The sequence below is a fragment of the Vanessa atalanta genome, chromosome 21 (genome assembly GCF_905147765.1).
Source record: "Vanessa atalanta chromosome 21, ilVanAtal1.2, whole genome shotgun sequence".
NCBI lineage: Eukaryota > Metazoa > Arthropoda > Insecta > Lepidoptera > Nymphalidae > Vanessa > Vanessa atalanta.
The window spans coordinates 9,886,401-9,909,480 of record NC_061891.1 but is presented as its reverse complement, the minus strand read 5'-3'; the positions used below and the strand labels follow the sequence as shown (position 1 = coordinate 9,909,480).

Below are 23,080 nucleotides of genomic sequence, written 5' to 3'. Positions count from 1 at the left end.
TTATGTAAACTTACCGATTATTATTAACTAGATAAAAACCGGCTTCGCTGCGGTAGAATAAATAAAACTAAACATATACGGTTTCCATATTATGTAATTATAACTTTTTTATAAACGCTAATCTATAATTAAATGTGAATAAGTTTACATCGAGTCTACCGTACCCCTAACACCCCACGAAATTATTATTTGGACACACTTTCTGAACGCACCGTAACGTCAAACATAACCGCCTGTTGAACTGTCATGTCATTGAATTTCATGGATTTAATATCGTAATATTTCAATCAGCCGAATTTTGCGGATGTTTGTAGTCGACTAAAAATCTTTTTTTTTAATGATCAATTATTGTGGATAGGTTTCAATCGGGTCTATTTTAGACCTGCTCGAAATCTTTATAGCGAAAAACCACTCACCGATTAATTACGAAATCGCAGAAACTTTAAAACCTATTTGAAATTAAGGTAGATTCCTTGTATGGTGTAGACATTCGCTGAGAACGAATTTTAGGAAATTCCACCCCCAGGGAGTGAAAGGGGATTAAAAGTCCCATGTTTCTGAAGTGAGAGACTTGAAATTTAAAATGAATGCTCATTTGGTGGAGGTCTAATATGTATCATTAGAAATCAACACCCTTTTGGGGTTAAAACAGGGGATGCTAGTTATTGATATAGATTACTACGTACGTATGTCTTCCATGAAGGATTGTTTTTACTCTTCATGGATTCGGCCAGTTGGTTTATTATGGGGTCATCATAATCGTCATTTTTAGGTCACAGTCCAGAATCTTTGTGCCTACAACAATTTCCTAAGCACCTCTTACTAGAAAATTAACCAAAATTGAACTGATAGTTTTGATGAAATTGGCGGAATTTGTTCGTATAATTTATTTATTGTGAAGGTGAGCCTTATTAATGGCGCATTCTGCTTGAATCTCTTTATGCGTCTTATTTATGTTGTCATTGTATTTAATCTTTTGATCTTAATTTTATTTGCACGCTTTATTTTTTATTCCATTTATTCATGAACTTAGCTGTTCTTTTTAATGTTATTATTTTGAACAATTCGAAATTTTGAGTTTTGGAATTTTAAAATTTAAGGATCGTTTTTTTTTTTTATGTAATTAGTATTTGTCGCCCACGGCTTCGCTCGCATTTTACGGCTTGGTCAGCCGTCAGTCAGGCATAAAAATAGCATTGCTTGGAGTTCAATCAAATTTCATAATATTCGGTTCTGTAGTTTGTTTTCTGAAATAGCAAGAGACAGACAGAGTTATTTATACATTTATAACATTAGTATGGATTAAATAATAATTTTATTTCATAATTAGCAAAATGTTTTATAAATATTTTTTTATTTTTTTTCAGGTATCAATTGGAGGTTAATTCCATCAGTGACGTCTCGACACAGGTATGTCTTTTTAATTTATTAATAGATTTATCCACAGTTGTGCCAACTGTACATAGTTTGAATTCAATATATATATAAATGAATATACTATTATGTATAATTGTAAATTGTCATTTTCAGCTATTAATATTAAGTGTAAAATATTTTTTTATTCAGATAGAGAAAATAAATTTCGAAGTAAATCAGACTCATCGTTTTGTTACAAAATACAATTTTATATTTTATGTATTAGTTACACAGGCACGAGACAAAATGAGACAAATTTGAATTTGGTGTTTTAGAATAATGATATTTTCAAAAATTTGGGCATTACATTCTGCGGTCTTTGCGGTCTACTTTTGCTCTTTACTTTCTATTATATTTATGATACCGTTTGGGGTAGGCTTTAGATAATTTAAGCGTACAAAGAACATAAGGACAATCTCGAAACCTAATCTATTGTTCTAAGATATTATGTGTGCAAATACAGATGTACCCATGAGGGTACATCTGTATTTGCACACATAATATCACATTAGACAACCATCTGACCGGACAGGGAAAAGGTGCAGAGCCAAGAACTCCAGGTGCTTTCTAAGGTGCGATTATAATACTACCACTTGTTAACTTAACCAGACTAGATTTTTTTTAATTGAAGAAAATTAAGTGGGAATTTAATCTAGGCTCAATCAACACGGTCGGATTCTGGCAAGCTATTATACAAAAAAGGAAGCCTTCTTAGTTTAGCTACGGCAATAAAACTGTAAACCCAAGGGTGTACGAAACAATCTATTTCGAGCGACTTTTTTAAGTATTAGACGGACGGACAAATGAGCCACCTGATGGTAAGCGGTCATCATTGCTTAAAGACGGCGTTGTAAAAAATAATAATCATTCCTTACATCAGCAATGTGCCATTAACCTTGAGAGCTAAAATGTTTTGTACCTTTAGCCTGAAGTTACACTGGGTCACTGACTCTTAAAACCGGAACACAACAATACTAAGTATTACTGCTTGACGGTAGAATATCTGACGGGTAAGTAGTACCTACCGACGGTCTTACGCAAAGGTCTACCACCAAGTGTGTACTTAAAAACTTAGCGAGTAATTTAAGTTAATTAGAAGTCTCAACACATCTTATTAAATAATTTAATTTCAAATTCTCTAAACGCGAATAAATTTACAATCTTATAACGCCGTTAATTGTAATCCTTTTAGTTATTTTACGGTTTGCAGTATTTTAAAATATTATTATAGAGATTGTATTATCAAGTCAGATTCTAGAACCTAAGAAATGAAATATTTTAACTACATTATTATATAATTTGCATATTTTAAATATTTAAAAGGAAAATTAAAAGAAAAGCGTCAATAGCGCAATGGTATAAGGGTCGGGTAGCGATGTGAAAAGTAGCGAGTTCGATCTTGACCCCTTGGACTAATGTTTACCTAATCATTGGACTAATAAATCACGCTTGCTTGGAAGGGTAAATATGATTGGGCATCGCTATTATTTAAAAAAAGGAGAAAATCAAAACATCGTGAGGAAACCTGCATGTGTCTAATTTTAACGAAATTCTGCCACATGTGTATCCACCAGCAGCATTGGAGGCGCGTGGTGGAATATGATCCAAACCTTTTCCTCAAAAGGATAGGAAGCTTTAGCTCAGCAGTGGGAAATTTACAGGCTGTTAATTTTGAATGGGAACGAATCAGAATGAAACAAACATTGTATTCTGATCAAACATATTTATTGAAGCCTCCTCCCTATTTTATAGCATTCGTTTTTATTTCGTTCGGAATTTGACTGGTAAAAATAAATTGAATATTGTAATAAAATACTTTAAATAAGACCCATTAGTTATAGAATACATTTTGGGTTAGAAAATGTTACATCGCTTTGCTGCTAATGTTTAATATTTTAGTGGTATTGTTGTATAAATCTTTCATTCCTGCAGATATTAGACGTTTACTGTATTGTTAATGCGTAAGGTCATAAGTAAACTTTCATTACACATTGTAACCGATGCTTATGTACGTCCAGTAATTTTGCGAATCGGCAATTGACACTAGTTGTTGATTTCCAGGCAGGATGTATTATATACATAGGTATATAAGTGTCTTTAACTAACGCGACTTTGTATTTTTAAATTTTGAAAAAACTAAACTATCTAACTTACTAAGTTAAAATTACTGAGTTTCTTGCCGGTTGTTCTCGGTAAAATTTGCATCGGTGGTAGCTTCACTAAACATAGATTGTTCAATTACGCTTTAAAAGCCTACTTGAATAAAAAATATTTCTTTTTATTTTTTTTTATTTTGCATTTGCTTTGAAACGGATTATCTTATAACATTTTGAAAAGCCTTTAAAAGCCTACAATCACATAAGCTCTTCTTCTTTGATATTCTAGCATTAAATAAAATAAATTTACTGAAAGCAATAGCAAAATTGCTAACGAAAAGTGTCGTAACAGTTAATTACGCGACGCCCACGTTAGGATAAATGTATTTCTACTAATACGTTTTTTATTCGTACGTATCTAGTTGATTAGGACGATATAAGGACGTAAAGTGATTAAAAAAAAAAAAAAAACCAATCAGTGGCGAATATTTTTTTTATCTTTTATTGTCTATAAAAGAAAACCTGGGAATGTCTTGTTCTTAATTTAAAGGATGTTTTTTTGACGTTGATATATGATTCTTATGAAGTAGTTTAAAGCATACGCGTAGATATTGCTTTTAAGGTTTCTGGCGTTTTCTAAAGTTTGGATTTTCTTATGGCCGTAGGTAGGGACAGTTCTGGGGATACAAAACCCGGATTTTTAAAGCTAAGTAAAAAGGAGATGATAAAATACAACAAATTATTTCGTCTTCTTAAAAAATATCACGTGTAACCTGAACTCACATGTCAACGAATACGCGGGCGGATACTTGTTTTAATAAAGTTCTTACCTGTAGTCCCACGCTCGACCCTGGCTCCAATTTCAAGGGAATTCCTGGATTTAGTGTTAGATATTACTTCATTACATTATTCGGTTGAGGCGCATTATTGTATATTACGTATAATACTTGAAAGCATTTCAATCGTAAACTAGTATATCAAGTTTCATATACATATAATAATAAACAAATGAATGCCACACAAATAGTTGGTATTTTCTAATTTTATTTTAACAGTGTTAGACGGTCATGCAAAGTAGCTACTGAAAATCAGCATTGAGGAGCCCGATGTATCGGCTTTTAGGCTGCCGATAATATGAGCTCATCCTATCTGTGACGTCATACTGCCGTGCATATAAAGTGTAATATTATTTGTGAGTTTACAAATCCATCTTGTTTTCTTTTTACATGTATGTTTTTAAATAAAGATTTATTAGACGTAACGACACTGATCAGCTGGTCCTATCTAGAATACTGAGTTATTCTTTAAGATTTTTTTTATTTAATAAAATATTATTGATACTTAAATTTTATGCTAGCTTGTCTATATATACAACGGAAACTATTTTTGGTTAAGTTTTATTTTATTCAATGTAATTTTGTTTATTACCAAAATAAATATCTATTTATAATATTTTCTGCAGTGTAAGTCGTCAAGATTCTACGAAAAAATAATAGAGGAATTATAATTTAAAGAATGTAAACCAGTGCAATTATTTACTCGGATATTTGGTTATGTAGAGAGATGACGAGTGAATTATGTTATTTTAATTTTCATGTCAACAATTTGCAATGATAGCTTATACATCAGCATAGCACATAGGCTATAATTAGTAGTAGTAGTATTAATAGTAATTAGTTGTAGTAAAAGTAGTAGGTAGTAGTAGTAGTTTGACTTTACATTCAACACTGTAACACGACGATCTAAAGTGTTTTATCACGCTTATATTAGCTTCACTTGTAACTATGTATGTAAGAAAATCTTGGAATCTTAATTTGACCCACTTTCCGGTCTTCGATTAGGATGAAATTTTGCACACGCACTGAGTTCTGATGAAAATACATGACTAGCTAAGAAACGTCATTACAAATCCAATATGGCGGCTTCCCCAAGATGGCGGACTGGCTGTTTGAAATGCAGCCGCATGATATGGGTATTAAATGAAAAGGTTTACTTTTGTAATTTTTAGTGTGTTTTTTTAGTTTTTTAACTATTTATAATTATTAAGAGTCTACTTCAATAAAGAATATTTGGATTTTGATAATGTAATACTGTGTGAATAATACCTGACAACCAACCCCAAGACTCGAGCGAAAACGCGCGCGAAAACTAGTGACTAATAAATAAAGATGATCTAAACCACTTTTTATTGCATGTTTAATCGTGTACTGTTTATAAAAATATGAGATAGAAAGCAGAACGTTGCGTGTGAAGTCACTATGAAACGAAACTTTACTTGCAAAACTATATAAAAGGATAAATGACTTAAATTAATGGTTGTCTTTGAAATTTGCATACAAAGCTGAATACCATTAAGTGTTTAGAAATGAAAATAATATCCATTGTAATTTTGTTTGATATAAGTTAGTTATCAGATTTGTAAATAAGGCTGATTACAAAACAAGAAACTTATCTATTGCCTGTTTTTTTTTTACATAAGCCTGTACATTTCCCACTGCTGGGCCCATTTGAGGAGATGGTTTGGAGCATATTGAACCACGCTGCTCTAATGCGGGTGGATACAAATGTGGCAGAATTTCGTTGAAATAAGACACATGCAGGTTTCCTCGCGATGTTTTCCTTCATCGCCGAGCACGAGATGAATTATAAACACAAAATAAGCACATGAAAATTCTGTGGTGCTTGCCTGGGTTTGAACTCGTAATCATCGGTTAAGATGCACGCTTTCTAACCACTGGGCCATCTCGGCTCTTATCTATTGTACGTCTGTTTATTTCACAATACCTTTTAAATGCCGGAACATATTTGAATTGGCGGAATATCCTTTGAATCACGTGATACATGTTACAAATTAGTTAATTAATACATTCAGAGTAGTTATATATCTTCTTAGTACCTTTTACCATCTATACATTCTGTACTTTGTTCATGTATTGAATTTTACGTAAATAGTAAATTTCATTTTAGATTTTCTTGGTCAAGAGGTTTCATATGTAATCTACTTACGATTCTTACCGATGACTCAATGCGACCTCGTTTTATTAAACGTAATAGGATAAGGTGAAAATAAAGCGGTTTACGTTCCCTTTATTACATCTAAAAGGTTATGTCGGTCGGCGTATTAAGTTACGCAGTATAACTATAAGTTTCGAGCCGGTTCTTCTTGGTGGAGTCTACATTGCGAACCGGTGCCGGTGGGAGCATTACGGGATTGTACTGAAACACTTTTATCGTATAAAATATAGTAGTTTAGTAATTTTTATAATACAGTTAAGACACTAATGGAATATAACGAAGTCATTATATATAGAAAATTTTATGTTATTACGTAAAGTGTTTTTTTTTGTAAGCGGATTATTCGATCGGCTGTCTTAATTCCAAATATATTAGTTTTCGTCCATCCATCCTCCTGCCCTTATCTCAATTTTACTCGGAGTCGGCGCAGCATCTTCTTCAGCTTCTTCTTCCGTACTTCTCTGTTGGACGCCATCTCACAAGTAATATATAATAATATATAATATTAGTTTTCAAAATCTTATAAATATATGACTTGTATATTCGTTTTTTTAAGCTCTACTTATTAGTGGTGATGATAATAAACTCCTGTCTGATATCGGTGTCAGCAGCCATTTTATGAAGAACTAGCCCCATTAAAGTGCTCAAATACGCATACAATTTAACTATATTCTGGCACTCATAAAGTATGTTGGAATTTCAAATCTGATACGACCAGCGCAGGATCAACGGCTTTACGACCTTCAACACCAAGAATTTCCAGACTCCGGGTTGTTATTAAGAATTTCAGAAATTTACCTAATATTTTTTATGTTGAACTCGAAATTTTATCCCATAAGATCTACGTCCTACCTACTCTAACGAGACGATCAATTAGCGGTAAAGGCTTCGACCTCTCAACTTTGGTGAGCTCCTCAGGTATGGGACTTATTCCAAAACGCTGCTGAAAATAAGGTGCTCTACTTTTCTTCATTGAATAAGATTTCAAGGTTTAAGTTGAGCAACCTTTCAGTGAAACATTTTTCACGCAAAAAAGTATTCTACGATGTACTATGGAGGTAAAAGTAATTGGGCAATCAATGCGTATTTTTTGTTGCCTTTGATCTAATGGCGGTTTCTCGCCCGTGGAATTCGCGTGTATTCTAACATTTCAGATTCGAGTAATAAATAAGTGACTAAAACTGAGCATTACTGCGCGCAACCTATAATGACAAAATAAAATTCGATACCTTTAAACCAATGAACTCAACTGCAGGTGAATGTTCGTCAGTCAGTGAGGCGGTTCTGTAACCCAAAGCTAAAATCAAATCTTAGCTTCGTACACTACAAGCAATTGCTCCCGGTAAGGGAACGCCTTAAATATATCGAAATTAGTAATACTTATAATAGATACTTTAACGAGGTTCGATAATTATTTCGTAAATTATTCCAAATATAAATATACATTATTTACAATTAAATGATGTAACATATATTATCATAAATTATTATATATTATTTTGATCATTTTCAATTGTTTTAACGTCGTTCAATTGTGTGTCTTAACCAAGAAGCAAATCTATTAGCGTTAAAGATACATTATTTTTAGTCATTCAAAATATAAAATGATTTTTTTAATAATTTAGATACAATAAAATAAATACTTACAAGAGAAAATATGTTAAAGTTAAATAAGCGTACAATTTTGGTTTTCTTTTGTTTTTATTATTTTTTTATCTTTGTATCGAATTGTATTCTTATTATGAACCGTTATCGGATAATTCTTGTTTATTATTTGAACCATAATTTCGCATATTTAACTGTTTGCTCTAAAACAAATAAATAAAATCATACTGTTGGCTTCTGAGGACTATTAGCTGTAGTTATTGGCTCTTACAAAGCCACTTTATAAAGCCTTTCAGTGGCTGAGGAAACTACCAGCGAGAAGTTTATTTGTTTGTTTGCTTTCTAGTATCAATAAAAATAGTAACGATACTTTTTATTGACGTAAAAGTTTGCGTTGAATGTAATTCGTGTTAAGAAATCCATAAGATATTATAAAATATTTTAAAGAAATAATACGTTGAAAAACGTATTTAAATATACCCAAAATAATGTTGACGCATGCAGAATTAGTGTAGATACGTGTCGTCTTTAGTATCATAAAAAAAAACGAATAGATATCTTTTAAGCGCGTTGCATCTTAAAATGCATCTTTACTTACCGCATATGAAGTAGAATATATTGGAAATCTTCCATATAAACATATTAACGCATGACAATGCAATCAACACTAATTAAATCTGACATTTAATTAATGATTTATAGGTTCTATAGTAAAACGATATTTGGGCATAACATTACAGAATTATTTACCCAACTGCGTAAAAGATGCATAGTGAAATGAAATCAACAAATATTCTTCTGACGTCATGATCTTTATCAAATGATTCTGTGTTCTGCCATCCTAACACGCGCTGGAACTGCGTGATAAAACAATTGGAAACCTTTTCAAAAATATTCCTGCTCAGCGGAGGGTGGGTTATTGACGGGATCTCTTTGCTTACAATTTAAATGTCTAACCAATGATAGCATAAAATGCAACTAGTATCGGGTTTTAGCCTTACGCTAATGCACAGGTAAGTATTACGCAGCGCAGTGAGCGGACGCCCTAAGCGTTCTCAAAAAGGCATCACGTGCGCCGTCCTTGAGGCTTGCCCGCAATGCGGCACCGCGTTAATATTTTACTGAATACCCGAGACGGTAACTAAGTGAAAATAAGTATGATGTTCCGCGGTCTTAAGACGAAGGATACTTGTGGCGTTTGTGCGCTGGAGTTCCAAACTTTGCGCCGCGTTGATGAAATTTCGAAATGCTTTTGTGTATAGTACGGATTATTATGTGCTTTCACATCACCAAAGATGCAAGATATTTATTAAAGGTATGGTCACGTAAGCCTACATGCCTGCAATGACATTACCGAGCAAAGTTATAAAGGCCAAGTGAGACGCTTTAGTAAAAACAATGTTAGAGAAAGAATTTCATGTATTTCGGTAGTAAGTTTTTAATAAGGCAAAATAATATCAACTTATAGGTAAAAAAGAGATCTTAGTTTTTGATCGTACATATAGAAAAATAATACGTGAAATTGTTAAAACTTTTGTCGATTGTAAATAGGTGTTTCGATTACATTACATTTTGGTTTAAATCATTAAGCACTAGCTTATACTTGGCACGCATTGTATTGCAATCTTAATATTCTTAAGAATAATTTGTAAATATTCGTATACCATGTATTATATCCATGAAACTTGAATACCGGTATTAATTTAAACTATAAATATAGTTTCAACTCAATGGGCTATGTAATAAGACACATACGGGACGAAACGAGGAACAATTTAATAAACGCAAAAGTAAGTTTGTTTGTTTGTTTGTAATGTTTTCACGTTTTAGTAGTTAAAGTCGATTATTATGAAACTTTGAATAAACGTCGAAGGTACAACCAGGGTGATTAGACACGGAAATATTACAAAACGAATGACTTCTTAGTTGGTTGCACAGCTTGGGAATGAGATGATCGCCTCTAAGCTGTTTCAAATAACGAAAATATACCTATGTTTAATTTGTTATTGTATGAAAACAATAATTGTAAATATTACAATTAAAAAAAAATACACTGAGTTTCTTTCGCCGGTTCTTCTCAGGTCCGAGGTTTTTGTTTCTGAACCAGAGATTGACTTTCAATAAGCAAGTGTAGGGCAACACTTCTAAATAGATAAATTCATTTTTGACTCTGACATGTAATTACATAACATAAACTGTGAATAGTTGAAGCAAATAATAAAATTAAATATAATATAACACAATATAAAAATAACTAAAAATGTTTACATAGTAAAAAATTCTAGAGAAAGAATTTCATATGTTTCGGTAGAAAATATTAAATGAGGGAAAAAATGTTAGCCATAAATATATTAGTTAATTTAAATAAAAATAACAAAATGTTTATCTAGTCACAAGTTGTTTTCAAAAGGTTCCCTTTATTTGAATGGAATGTATTTTTCAACAATCTTTTTATTTAACTTCATTCGATATTTTATGATTGACTTAAAAACTATCCGTGGCTCAAGTACGAAGACGGAAATCGTTTCTGAGTTCAAACTCATGCAAAGCAAGGGCAAGCGCTACATGTGCTGAATTTGTGTTTACAGTTAATTCATCTCGTACTCGAGTGTGAAGAATAATATCGTGAAAATTGCATATGGTGGATGACAATCTATCACGTAAATACACCACGCCGCTGTTCCAAATATTCTTAGCAGATAGATCAGATTTTTAACGTATTAACATTGTGATTAAAGAAAAGCATGCCCTAAAGAGCCGAGTAGCCCAGTGATTAGAATGCGTAGATCTTAACCGATGATTGCGGGTGCAAACCCAGGCAAGCACTACTGATTTTTCATGTGCTGAATTTGAGTTTATAATTCATCTCGTGCTCGGCGGTAAAGAAAAACATCGCGAGGAAACCTGCATGTGTCTAATTTCAACGAAATTCTGTCACACGTGAATCCACCAACCCGCATTGGAGAAGCATATTGGAATATGCTCCAAACTATCTCCTCAAAAGTAGAGGGGACCTATGCCCTTGTAAAAAAAATGTAAAAACACCCTTAAAGCTATACCTAACGATGTTCACCTTTATAAAACGACGAAAGTGACGGAAAATTGCAATTAAATTTTCATTATAGTCTTAAATAAATAATTAAAATAATTACGAGTGAAAAAACAATTACAAAATTAAACGTTTGTAGCAAACAATAATAAACTATTTTACTGTCGAATGAGCCGCGATCCGTAACATTTCAGCGTGATTCTATCAATAAATAATACATTAAACGATTACCATATTTAATTGTATATCTATGACATAGTTCGTAGTCGAAGTCATTGAACTTTTGTTGCGTTATTTTTGTTTACCAAAAGTAAAACACACAGAACACGGTAAGATGACATGCGTTGGCAGAATTACATCTTTTAACAGTCGTAAACCGGTACAAACTAGTTTAAGCCGCAAGCGTACCAGTTAAAACCACATCAGAGTATAAATATAGGCTTGTACAAGCACAGACGGTGAGCGGTAAGGGGTTTTACATTAAGTATAGATTAATTATTTTTAATTGACTATTAAAATTATTTTGCACGATTAACGTGGAGTCGCCCCTTTTTTTATTTATCACTTTGACTTGTGATTTCCGGTTTAAGCTGTAAAAATATAGGTCACTTATTAACTCCTTTGATATTTTATAGAATAAAATATGAATGATTTTATTTACAGATAATATTGCAATCTGTGCTATTGTTTGTTAGGAATATGTTACACTAGTTGTCGCACGCGGCTTCGCTTGTGTTTTAGAGTTAGGTTTAGGTTCAGTGGAAAAAAGAGTAACAGACAGACAGAGTTACTTTCACATTTATAATATTAGTAAAAAGTAGTAAAATTATTTATATTTAAATCGTATTGTCTTTGATTAGTATATAATACGGTACGGCTGAAGGCCATGTGATATGGTTTATGGTGTATATATGGGATACTATAAATACTACTAATCATTAGAACTTATAAGATTTCACTACAACAAACTTAACCGATATAAAAGTATAATTTTGGATTTGAATTGAAGATATGAACATTCATACTAATATTATGAATGCGAAAATAACTGTCTGTCTGTTACGTTTCCACAATTAAGTCACTGAACAGATTTTGATAGAAGCACGGATCAAACATAGGAACAAAGGATATAGCCTATTTTTTGTTCTACTCGAAGGGTTAAAGCCACGGGTTCAGCTAGTCATTTATAAAGACAATGTTTTAGCCAGTTAATAATCCGCGTTTCGGCGACAGTGCCTCCTAGAAAAGGATGATAATTTTTTATACTTAATACGTAACAATAAGTCTGCGTATTATTTTTAAATTAAGCAACGTGTGAATTTATGAATGTTTTTTTTGTTTAAATTTCATACATATATTTAAATTTACCATTTCGTTCTTATTTATATTCTTTAAATTAATATGGTAAGTAGTACATACTGTGTGCATGTGTGTGCTGTGTGAATGTTTGGGCGCGTGCTTGTGTGTGTACGTGTATTTCGATGAAGTTTTAAGTGTTATTATCTATGTTTCGTCCTGTTTAAATTTAGAATATTGACGTTCAAGCGTGAATTTCACGATCTTGTATTATATAAAGGATAAAAGGCCCTGAGTTCCTATTCGCTGATGTCCATACATTTAATTGTGTGTAGCTGACTATGTATTTCCATTTATAGAATATACGTTTTGAGCGGGTGGTTTGTTTTCAATTCGATTTAATCCTGTAATTTGAATCAAAGCTTATTTTTTTATTGAGGTAAGTGGTGACCACTACCTATAAACGTTAGCGTTGTATGAAATTTTAAATAACCGAAGACCGACCCGCCTTGTGAACTGGCTCACTGACCATTCAATCTGAAATTAAATAATAAGTAATATTGTTGTTGGTGGTAGGATATATCATGTAAGGTTACCTGGGCTTACGCAAAGCCCTACCACCAAGTGGTAGAAATATTTAAATAAAATATTACATTGTAGAATGCCGCGTTCGTGTTACAAGCCGATTTCATAAAGTTCTGTTGAATGCGTGCCGCGCCGAGTTCCGTAGCTATTACGAAATACTCTTTTCTGTGTGTTTGGACATAATTATTTGCTTATTCCCATAATCACTGGAACTTATCGGAGTGTATTTATTAATTTAAAAAAGAACACATAATCTAATAAAAAATAAAATTATACTATTACGTAGTATCTACAAAAGAGGTCTTGCATTTTTCATATTTATATATTCTCCTCGTTTACATATATTGCACTTAACATGTATAACATATAAATATTGCTTCCTTTGAAAACTTAGAAAAGAAATGGCAACAAATAAAAAAAAATTACCTAATAAATTGAATAGCACGACTACTCGAATGTATGAATGAATTTATAGCCAGTGGCACTCGGGATGATGTAAAGATTCTAACGATGCCCCATACATCCAAATTTGTACAGGCATTTAAAAGTTATGGTGGAATAAATAAACTCACAAACATACATGTATCATCTCTGAAAACATAGCACTCTTTTTGGGCATACGTGTAATAAATGACATAATAAAAAAAACTTGAAAATTAAAATATGTCTGAGTATATATGAGAATCATTTTGATTATTTTCTTTCTCTCGTTGTGTCCTCCTCTTATCGTAAGGGTAAGACTAAACATATAATGAAAAAAATCTTGTTTCTTTTAGACCAAAAAACTTAGCTGATGACTAAACAAGCAAAATAACGGAAGCAAATTTCATCACAATCGGATCATCGGCTTAGGAGCGTATAGAGAAGAAACATACTAAGAAAAAGTCAGACTTTTATTTAACTTGCAAGGGTTGTTTGTTTAAATCTTGCAAACTGAAATATAACCGCCCTATCAAAGCCTATCGAGTTGTACACGTTTCCCATAACAATGAATTTTTTTTGCTACGCAAAACTTTGCTTAACACCCTCGTCTCTAGACGAAAACTCATCAACAGTTAACAGTAGACATGATTTTTTTTAAACTATACAGGCTGATTTGTAAATAGGGATTTTAACTGTTCAATTATTTTTTATTAAGATATATGAAAGCATTTACAGCCCAATGAGTAGACCATGTGGCGCATCTGAAGATTTTCGTAATTCGGGTAAACGTTACGGATTTTGCTTGGGCTTAATTTGTATTTTATAGTTTTGACAACTGTGCACTGGCTCACTCAATCTTCAAACAGGAATACAATAATGAATGTGTGGTTAGGTGGTAGTACTTATCCAGAGCTTGCGCAAAATAATTATAGTTTGCCCAGGAAAAACGAGTACTTTTAGCTTTTGCTTAACACTTTGGCGCGACACCGCACTTATCGGGGGCAGCTGAATAATTTATATATCTCGTGGTTTTTTCGACGTACATATTTTTTATCAGTGCGCAATCGGTTAGTAGTTACTGCACGCGTACATTATACAAGCTGTTCTATTTTTCGATGTATACATTTTCGTTAAATAATTCTTCTTTTAATACACCATGTATTTGAAAGCCTTCTCAGCCTTGTTTATTTATGTCATATTTTGTTAAAACTGGTATCAGCTAAACACAAATTAGGCACGTGAAAATTTAGTACTCAAAAGTGCTTATAACACTCGAATTAAATAAATGATGTCTGAACTTTAGTGGAATTTGCACGGATTTGAACCCGCAATCTTCTGTTAAGATTAACTTGAACTACTCTCTGGCCTATATCAGCTCCTACTATACACTAGCCACTACTAAGTAATATATTAAGGTGAAACAGCCTGTAAATATCACACTGCCGGGCTAAGGCCCAGTTTCCCTTTGAAGAGAAGATTTTTGGAGCAGAATTGCATTGAATAAGACACATGCAGGTTACCTCACGATGTTTTCCCTCCACGAAGTCAATTATAGACACAAATTAAGCAAGTTAAGACTCGCGTCTAACCACTGGGCCATCTAGGCACTTATTTCAACAATTTAACTAATGACAGTTGTTCGTTTTGGATATATTATCGGTACCACGGTATTTGTATTTGAAGTTTAGACGAAGACCGCAGACGCTGCAGACTTGATGTGTGTTACCAATCCATCAGTGGCCAATACCATTCAATAACTATTGGGGTACTGGATTGGTCGCAAAGTATATTAAGTATCTTATATTCCAACATAACACTCACGTATCGACTGTAAAAGATTACACCGAAACGAAGAGAAAAAAAGGTGAAAGAAAAAACGTGAGAAGAGCCGACAAAAACGTCATCAGCAAATAAAAAAAAAATCACACGTATGATAATTTACGGTACAATAGGGATGTACGGCTTATGTACGTATATTTTTACAAACACTCGACCTAAATTAATTTCACAAACGCACAAGTATTCAAGTAATAGCATCAAGTATGTACATAACTATTACCTTATCTAGACACGCGGCAGGCGTCAAGCCAAGTTCAACAAAAAAAACTGGCGATCCATTTATTTTACATACTAAATCTCTTTTTTAAACCGAACATAACGTGGTAGTCCATCCGAATTATACAAAATTCTAGACGATGAGATAACTCTATATGCTATGCAACTATTTCCCGACACATAAGTATCAACTATTAGTTTCCGCACGCTGCTCCATCCATGTTTGGGAAGGGATACATCGCACCCTTTTCTAGACCCCTACCGAAATTTCATCATGATCGATCGATTAGTTAAGAAGTCACAAACAAACAAACCCACTTTGGTATTAATAATATTAGTCAGGACTACCCAACTAATCTCGAGATTATGGTCATATGTGTATCATTAAAAAAAAACATAATTACATAAATAATTAAACAAAGAACAAACAATGCCTCTAAGGGAATACGCCCCCTGAAAAGTGTACGAACTTACGTATAAATAGCTCATAACAAACAAACTACTAAAAGTCACGCTATAAAGGAATATCGTTACGAATGTGTTTGTATGTAAATCATCCCATACCCCTATTCTTTGATGGTAGGCGTTTATTTCACAACTAAGGGTGACGTTAATGTTTCGAAGTTTAAGTCTACATGCACGATGGAGCGAAGCGAACGCGATTCACATCGTCTATTCAGCTACACTAACGTCAATTTCTGAGGCGCTGATCAAAGTCAGACTTACAAATCTGATTGAATACTGAACGCTCATTGGCTGTCTATTGCGTCATTGTCATCAACCAATGACGATTGAGATTAATATTATTTAATCTGTCGTTGATTATAGTTTCAAAAACCGCATGTCGTAAATTCATTATATCCTTCCTCATAATTTATATAATACAATTATACAAATGTTCTTAGCTGTGTCCATAATTGCATTTATTTTCATATAAAAGAAAATCATAAAGCATCAACAAAAGATTATTTACGGGACTAGTTGCTCCCTCGGATTTCGTACAGGTGGACTTTAATTTAAAATAAATCCTGTAACCCGATCGCGGTGCTACCTATCGGTTCCAACCCAAATACATTTAAACGCATACAAGAAAAACAACATCAAGGTTGGTGCAGTCGTTTAACAAGACTTACACGTCACGACACGTGATATGCCATTTAGATAAGTGTATCCTATAAATTTTGTAATTATAAATCAATGACCTACATCATATCCTAAAATTTCACGCTCGTGTTCTGCTATGAGTTTTGAGTTTCTTTTTACAGAATTCCTCTCCGTTTTCCCGTTTCACAGCAAACGATTTCTGAAAGCACGTAAATTGAAATCAGTGATATCTTCTAAAGTATTCATTCGAATGATAAAGAGTACGTGACAACTTTAATCTATATTAAATTCCCAAAGTATCTGACATATTTATCTGAATAAGGATCAATAAAATTAATACAGACAGAGTTAGAAGCTGAATTGGTTTTATGGTATTAATGGAAATATATTAAACTAAAACAGGAATACTAAGTATCGTTGTGTTCCGGTTTGAAAGGTGAGTGAGCCAGTGTAACTACAGGCACAATAAAAATAATGTCTTATCTCCCAAGGTGGGTGGTGCATTGACGATGTAAGGAGTGCTTAATATTTCTTACAGTACTAATGTCAACGGGCTTTAAATATAGGTTTAAAAAAAAAACATTTATTAACACATAAGTTTATTTATTATAGAATTAGAATAAAGTATTTTAATTAATAAAGAATTAGTATTATCGATTTAGGAATGCGACCGACTCGTACCGAGATTGAGATTCGACTGACTATCTCCTCACTACCGTTTAACCTCATGATGATGAGATAGCAGATACAAAGATGATGGTCAGCTCTTTTACTGGCATCACCAATGTATAAAAGGGCCATCAGATGGTCTACTGATAAAATGTCTATGTCTTATAAACATTTCTTAACCATGTATTCACTTGTTACGAAAATTTAACGAGTCCTTCAGTGTTCCTGTGCCAAAAAATTTTCACGTAGCCCTTCATTATACCCTTGAAAAGATCGTTAACTTGTTACTACTATGTACTATGTTGTTATCAATAAAAAATATTTAAAATCATACAAGACCATTATATTTCATTAGAATATCAATTTGATAATATAAATGAATATGCAAGGTGGTATTGAATTGTTAATACGTTTATTAATTATTTATAAATACATAATTACGTAGCTTTGGATTAATTCCTTTTTAATAATAGCTAATGATATTTGTTAAGGACAAAATTATACGTCTGACGACCTTCACAGCTCATACAAAATTGATTAGTACGGTAAGGAGATTACAGTGATTATAAAAATATCAGAATGATATTATTAATTTTTTGGACGTGTTGAAAAGCCGAAACGATTCAGTGGTTATAAAAGATAAATGTTCGCTAAAAGATTATGGGTTCAAACTCAGACAGGCTATTGAATTACTAATTACGTGTTTTATTTGTGCCTGTAATTATTGTTCGCGTATGTTTCGAATGAGAATTTGTCACATTTTTAAATGTTCATGAATCGGAGCAACGAGTTGGAATGAGCTCCAAATCTTCTCTTCTATGGGGGGAAGTCTTAGCCAAGAAACGAACTGTTAGTTTGCTCAAGGATATCTAACCTTACTAATTGTTAGTAATCGTGAGTAAAGAAACAAAGTAATTACTTTAGTATGTCATTATGAAAGAAGTTACGCCCAACCGGTTAAGAATTTGGCAAAATTTGATTCTGATGATAGTACAATTATGTTTACTGAATTTTCTTTGTTTAAGGGTACATAGATCTTATAAAGGTTCTTTTGACCTTATACCTACTCATAACCGTACTATATTGTTTATATTTATTTGGTGTTACTCACTCATTACATATTTTACCTACAAAGGGCAATGCTTAGTATTGTTATGTTTGAATGGTCAATGTAACCACTGGCATAAGGGACATTACATCTTAGTTCCCAAGATTGGTAGTGCATTGGCGATGTAAGGATTGGTCAATATTTCTTACAGCGCAATTGTCTATGGGCGATGGTGACCACTTACCATCGAGTGGCCTATACGCTCGTATATCATAAAAAGAGAATAAATATATAAAATCTTATGTTTAGTATTGATGTATTTTTAAATGTAATTAGCAATATTCGTTTACAGTATAATATCCTACATGATGTTGACAGCAATCGCTTTTAAATCGTTATCTCTACGATCTTAATAATTATACAAAGTAAAACGTGCCTACATTAGGTATGTGTGTCTCGTCGTTATGTAATTAAGCCTAAAGCTTGTATCACACGTTGTACGAAAGCTCTTTATTTAGATTAATTACACCTCGATGGAGATAACATTCCTCGCATTATTTATGGTTGTTTATGATGTCGAATTATTTGATATATAAATATATAATAGAACCCTTGGACTGTTTAAAATATCAAATAAACGATATGAAAAATATAATATTTTCTTGTGTGTGGTGTGAAGATTAGGTGAGCCAGTATAATAACAAGTACAAGGGACGTAAAATTTTATTTAACAAGGTTGGTATCATAAATGGTTAATATTTCTCAAAGGGTGTGTGGGTGTATGGATTTCTCAGTGGTGATTACTAAGAATCAGGTAGATAAACTCCCTACCTATTTAAAAATTTAAAAAGTAACGTATCGTTGCTAAGTAGGCTTTGTTATACATTTTGAAATTCTAAAACAGATACAGCATTGTTTGACTAATTATCTTCAAAACATTATTGTACATGTACATTGGAGCAGCGCGGTGTATTAAGCTCCAAGCCACTCCTCAAAATGAGAGGAGATCTCATACCAGCAGTGAGAAATTTACAGACTTTTACTTTATAAATTACTAGCAACCCGCCCCAGCTTCGCACGGGTGCAATACTGTTACTAAATCTGTTTTTCAGTCATTAGACAATACAAACCGCTATGTCCCTGCGTTTTAAATCTGTAATATCTTTGAAAATATTCATTTAAATTACATGCTGTAAAGGACCGTATTGATCAATATTAAACTCACAATGTATTTAAGGTACTTAATTGAGTAAGGATTAATGCTATATTGCTTAAAATCGCTTCGAAAATAAGCTTTTAATTTCTCGTAAAAAATAAAGGATAAAAAGTGGTTGTTGTGTGCTAACCCTAAGAGATAGATATATACCATCGGGGACTTTTTCCAACACCTTTTTAAGGTGTACAATACTGTAGTAAATTATTTTAATCTATCTCGTAGAGTTCAGCCAGCGCTTGCAATGAAAGCTCAAAAAATGTATTTATTTACGCCACCTCTAAAATTATCAGTGTTTCTCTACTATACTGTGCATGTATTATATATATAAACCTTCCCCTTGAATCAATCTATTTATTAAAAAAGCCGCATCAAAATCCGTTGCGTAACTTAAAAGATCTAAGCATGCATTAAGACAGACTGTGGTAAGCGACTTTGTTTTATACAATGTAATGAAGTCATCATACTGTGTTAAAACAAAAACATAACAGTACTGTGCTATGTTATATTTGTGATGATTCTGACCTATTATATCCGGTGGAATTTATTCCTGTAGCTTTCTTTCATAACACGCTCTGCGTCGTTTCATTGCTATAGCCTTGAGGTATGATAAATATTTTATCATGACGACGTAGCATTTGTCTGTCTTAGAGTCCAGTTACTATTTCCTTCACATCGTGTTTTTGTTCATCCCAAGCCTTCATCTTCGTTAGGTTAATGTCTACATCTTACATATGAATACAATTTAATATATATAGAGTACCTCGTTGATCTAGTGGATAGATATAAGGCCGCAGATTCCGAGGTTCAAGTAAAGTTAATGGCTTTTTCTATCGAAACAATCTCAGCAACAGCCCGGAGTCTAGAAGTTGGAAGTGTGTGCATTACCGTGCTTCAGAAAGCATGTGAAGCTGGTTGTGTCGGGATTGCCGTCCTATCGCATTATAAGAGGGCGTGATTAGAGAGTGCACCTGTGTTTATGCACAGACTTGTGCACAATATGTCTTGCACAAAAAAAATCGTATGACTTAAATCATTATAATAAGTCTAATGACCGGTTATCGTATTCATTCTATAAGGAACTCTTGTGCAAAATTCCATTTCGTCCCACTAGCTGTACGTTGTATATCAGTCAGTGAGTTTGTAATTTTTTTAAGTAGATTTTTTACTCTGTATCAGAATGTAATGTTGCAGACAAAAATGCATGGATAAATAATATGACTGTTCTATCTTACAATCCATTGTTGATGCTCTTTTTTTTTACATTTACATTAACAGCCTGTAAATTTCCTACTGCTAGGCTAAGGCTTCCTCTCCCTTTGAGTAGAAGGTTTGGAGCATATTCCATCACGTTGCTCCAATGCGGGTTGGTGGATACACATGTGGCCGAATTTCGTTGAAATTAGACACATGCAGGTTTCCTCACGATGCTTTCCTTCACCGCCGAGTACGAGATGAATTATAAACACAAATTAAGCACATGATCATTCAGTGGTGCTTGTCTGGGTTTGAACCAGAAATCATCGGTTAAGATGCACGCGTTCTAACTACTGGGCCACCTCGGGTTTTTATCACGTACACAACTTATTATCGGCGTACCTAATAAAATATTTATAGGGTTTTATACCTCGACATTTTGATTTGATTTCACCAGTTTCGGAAACATTTGTCAAAGTCAGATAAACTAATTTCGGTATAATCTGATCGCTCATTGGTTACTTATTACGTCATCGGGTGCTATCGACCAATGATCATTCAGATAATTAGTCAATTTGCTTTGATTAGCGTTTCAGAAACTGAACTTTTTATATCAACGATTACTAATTCATTAAAAGACATTATTTGTATAATAATTTAGACAATTTAATTCCTTATTTTTAATTGGCATAGCTTAAATTTATCGAAACTTAAAATACTGATAAAGTTTATTTTGTTATTTTATTTGTACTGAAAGATGTCCTTGAAGAATTTGGTACTTATGAATAATTTCGAGATTTAAAATAAATGAATAATTTTTTTTTTCTTAAACAGAGTTAACTTAGCAGGCAATAAATGAAAAATACAATATACATAATTTTTTATAGTTAAAATATATATTTTTGACATTTATGATGACCTCCGTAGTCGAGTAGTGTGTACACCGGTTTTCATGGGTATGCCACTCCGAGGTCCCGGGTTCGATCCCCGGCCGAGTCGATGTAGAAAAAGGTCATTACTTTTCTATGTTGTCTTGGGTCTGGGTGTTTGTGGTACCGTCGTTACTTCTGATTTCCATAACACAAGTGCTTTAGCTACTTACATTTGGATCAGAGTAATGTATGTGATGTTGTCCAATATTTATATATTTACCGTTTGCATCCACACTGTCTTCCTGAGTGTAATCATGTAAAAAAACAGTCGAAACAGCCAGGCAAATACTAGCTAATTACGATAGTTATATAATTTTTTTTTAAATATTGATAATATTTATTTACATAAGAATTAATAACATCCTTAAATATATACAAATATGGATAAAAAATAGTTACTGAATAAATCTTGACCGCGTTGCTTTTATTATTATTATGTTTTGTTTTAAATTTTACTAAAATAGTTAAGTCGATCACTTAAAAACATTCTCCATTCAAAACAATGCTTGCATTACACAAAAATAAACACATCCTCATCATAGCGACCTAAGACCCCATAAAGTGCCTATTAGTGAAGAGCCCACTTCGCCTAATGAGGCAGCTTTTTAGAGCATGAAGCCTGGCCAGGCCTGAAGACTGGTGGGTCATTAGCGTTATCCAATGTTTTACGATGCCGTTTGTATGGCCCTTGATAGAATTAATAAGAGTGTCATTGACCTGATCCAGATATTGGGTGCACTTGTACTAAATAATTGCCCTCCGATATCTCAGATCAGTTTCGATTTATTAGCAAGATTGAAGATCTTTAAAACACTACTAGTATTTACTGCTTTCATTTAATTTAAGCTTTAAATAAATTAGTGTCCTTCTGCGACTTCGTCCGCGTTGACGAGGTTCAGAGATTCCTTATCCTATAAATAATTACAACTTTTACAGACTGTTGAGTTCATCTAATTAGCAACGGTCCTTTAGGGCTTCGAGCTGACTCCATCAAACAGTGTGATGGAATAAGCTTCAAGCCCCTAAGGGGAGACAAAAGTTTTGCCCAGCAATGGGATGTATACGGATTGTTATTTTTGATTTATACATACAAAGAGGTTTAGACAGCTCTAAGGAAATCCTAAGGAAGTACTAAAATAAAGGTCATTAAGTTTTTAACGGATATAATGTGAATTCTAAAAGTGGTTGTATAATACTAACTAGCAACATTTTCATTAAAAGATCAGCTGATTATGGTTTGGAACGGCTTAATCATCATCGGTGGGGGTTGATAGAAACGAGTGACAGATTTTCATTTGACACATGTAGGTTTCCTCACGTTAATCCCATAGTTTGGCAAGAAGTTATTATTTTTAGGTTATTAGTTATTGTTTTTAG

General features: G+C 33.0%; 1 long non-coding RNA gene across 1 annotated transcript in view; it reads left to right on the top strand.

The window, feature by feature from the left end:
- Positions 1-23,080, top strand: part of LOC125072363 — a 172,255-nt gene that overhangs the window by 65,221 nt on the left and 83,954 nt on the right. The window contains exon 2 of the long non-coding RNA XR_007119955.1: positions 1,368-1,410. This is a non-coding gene — a long non-coding RNA (uncharacterized LOC125072363). The remainder of the gene's footprint in view (positions 1-1,367; positions 1,411-23,080) is intronic.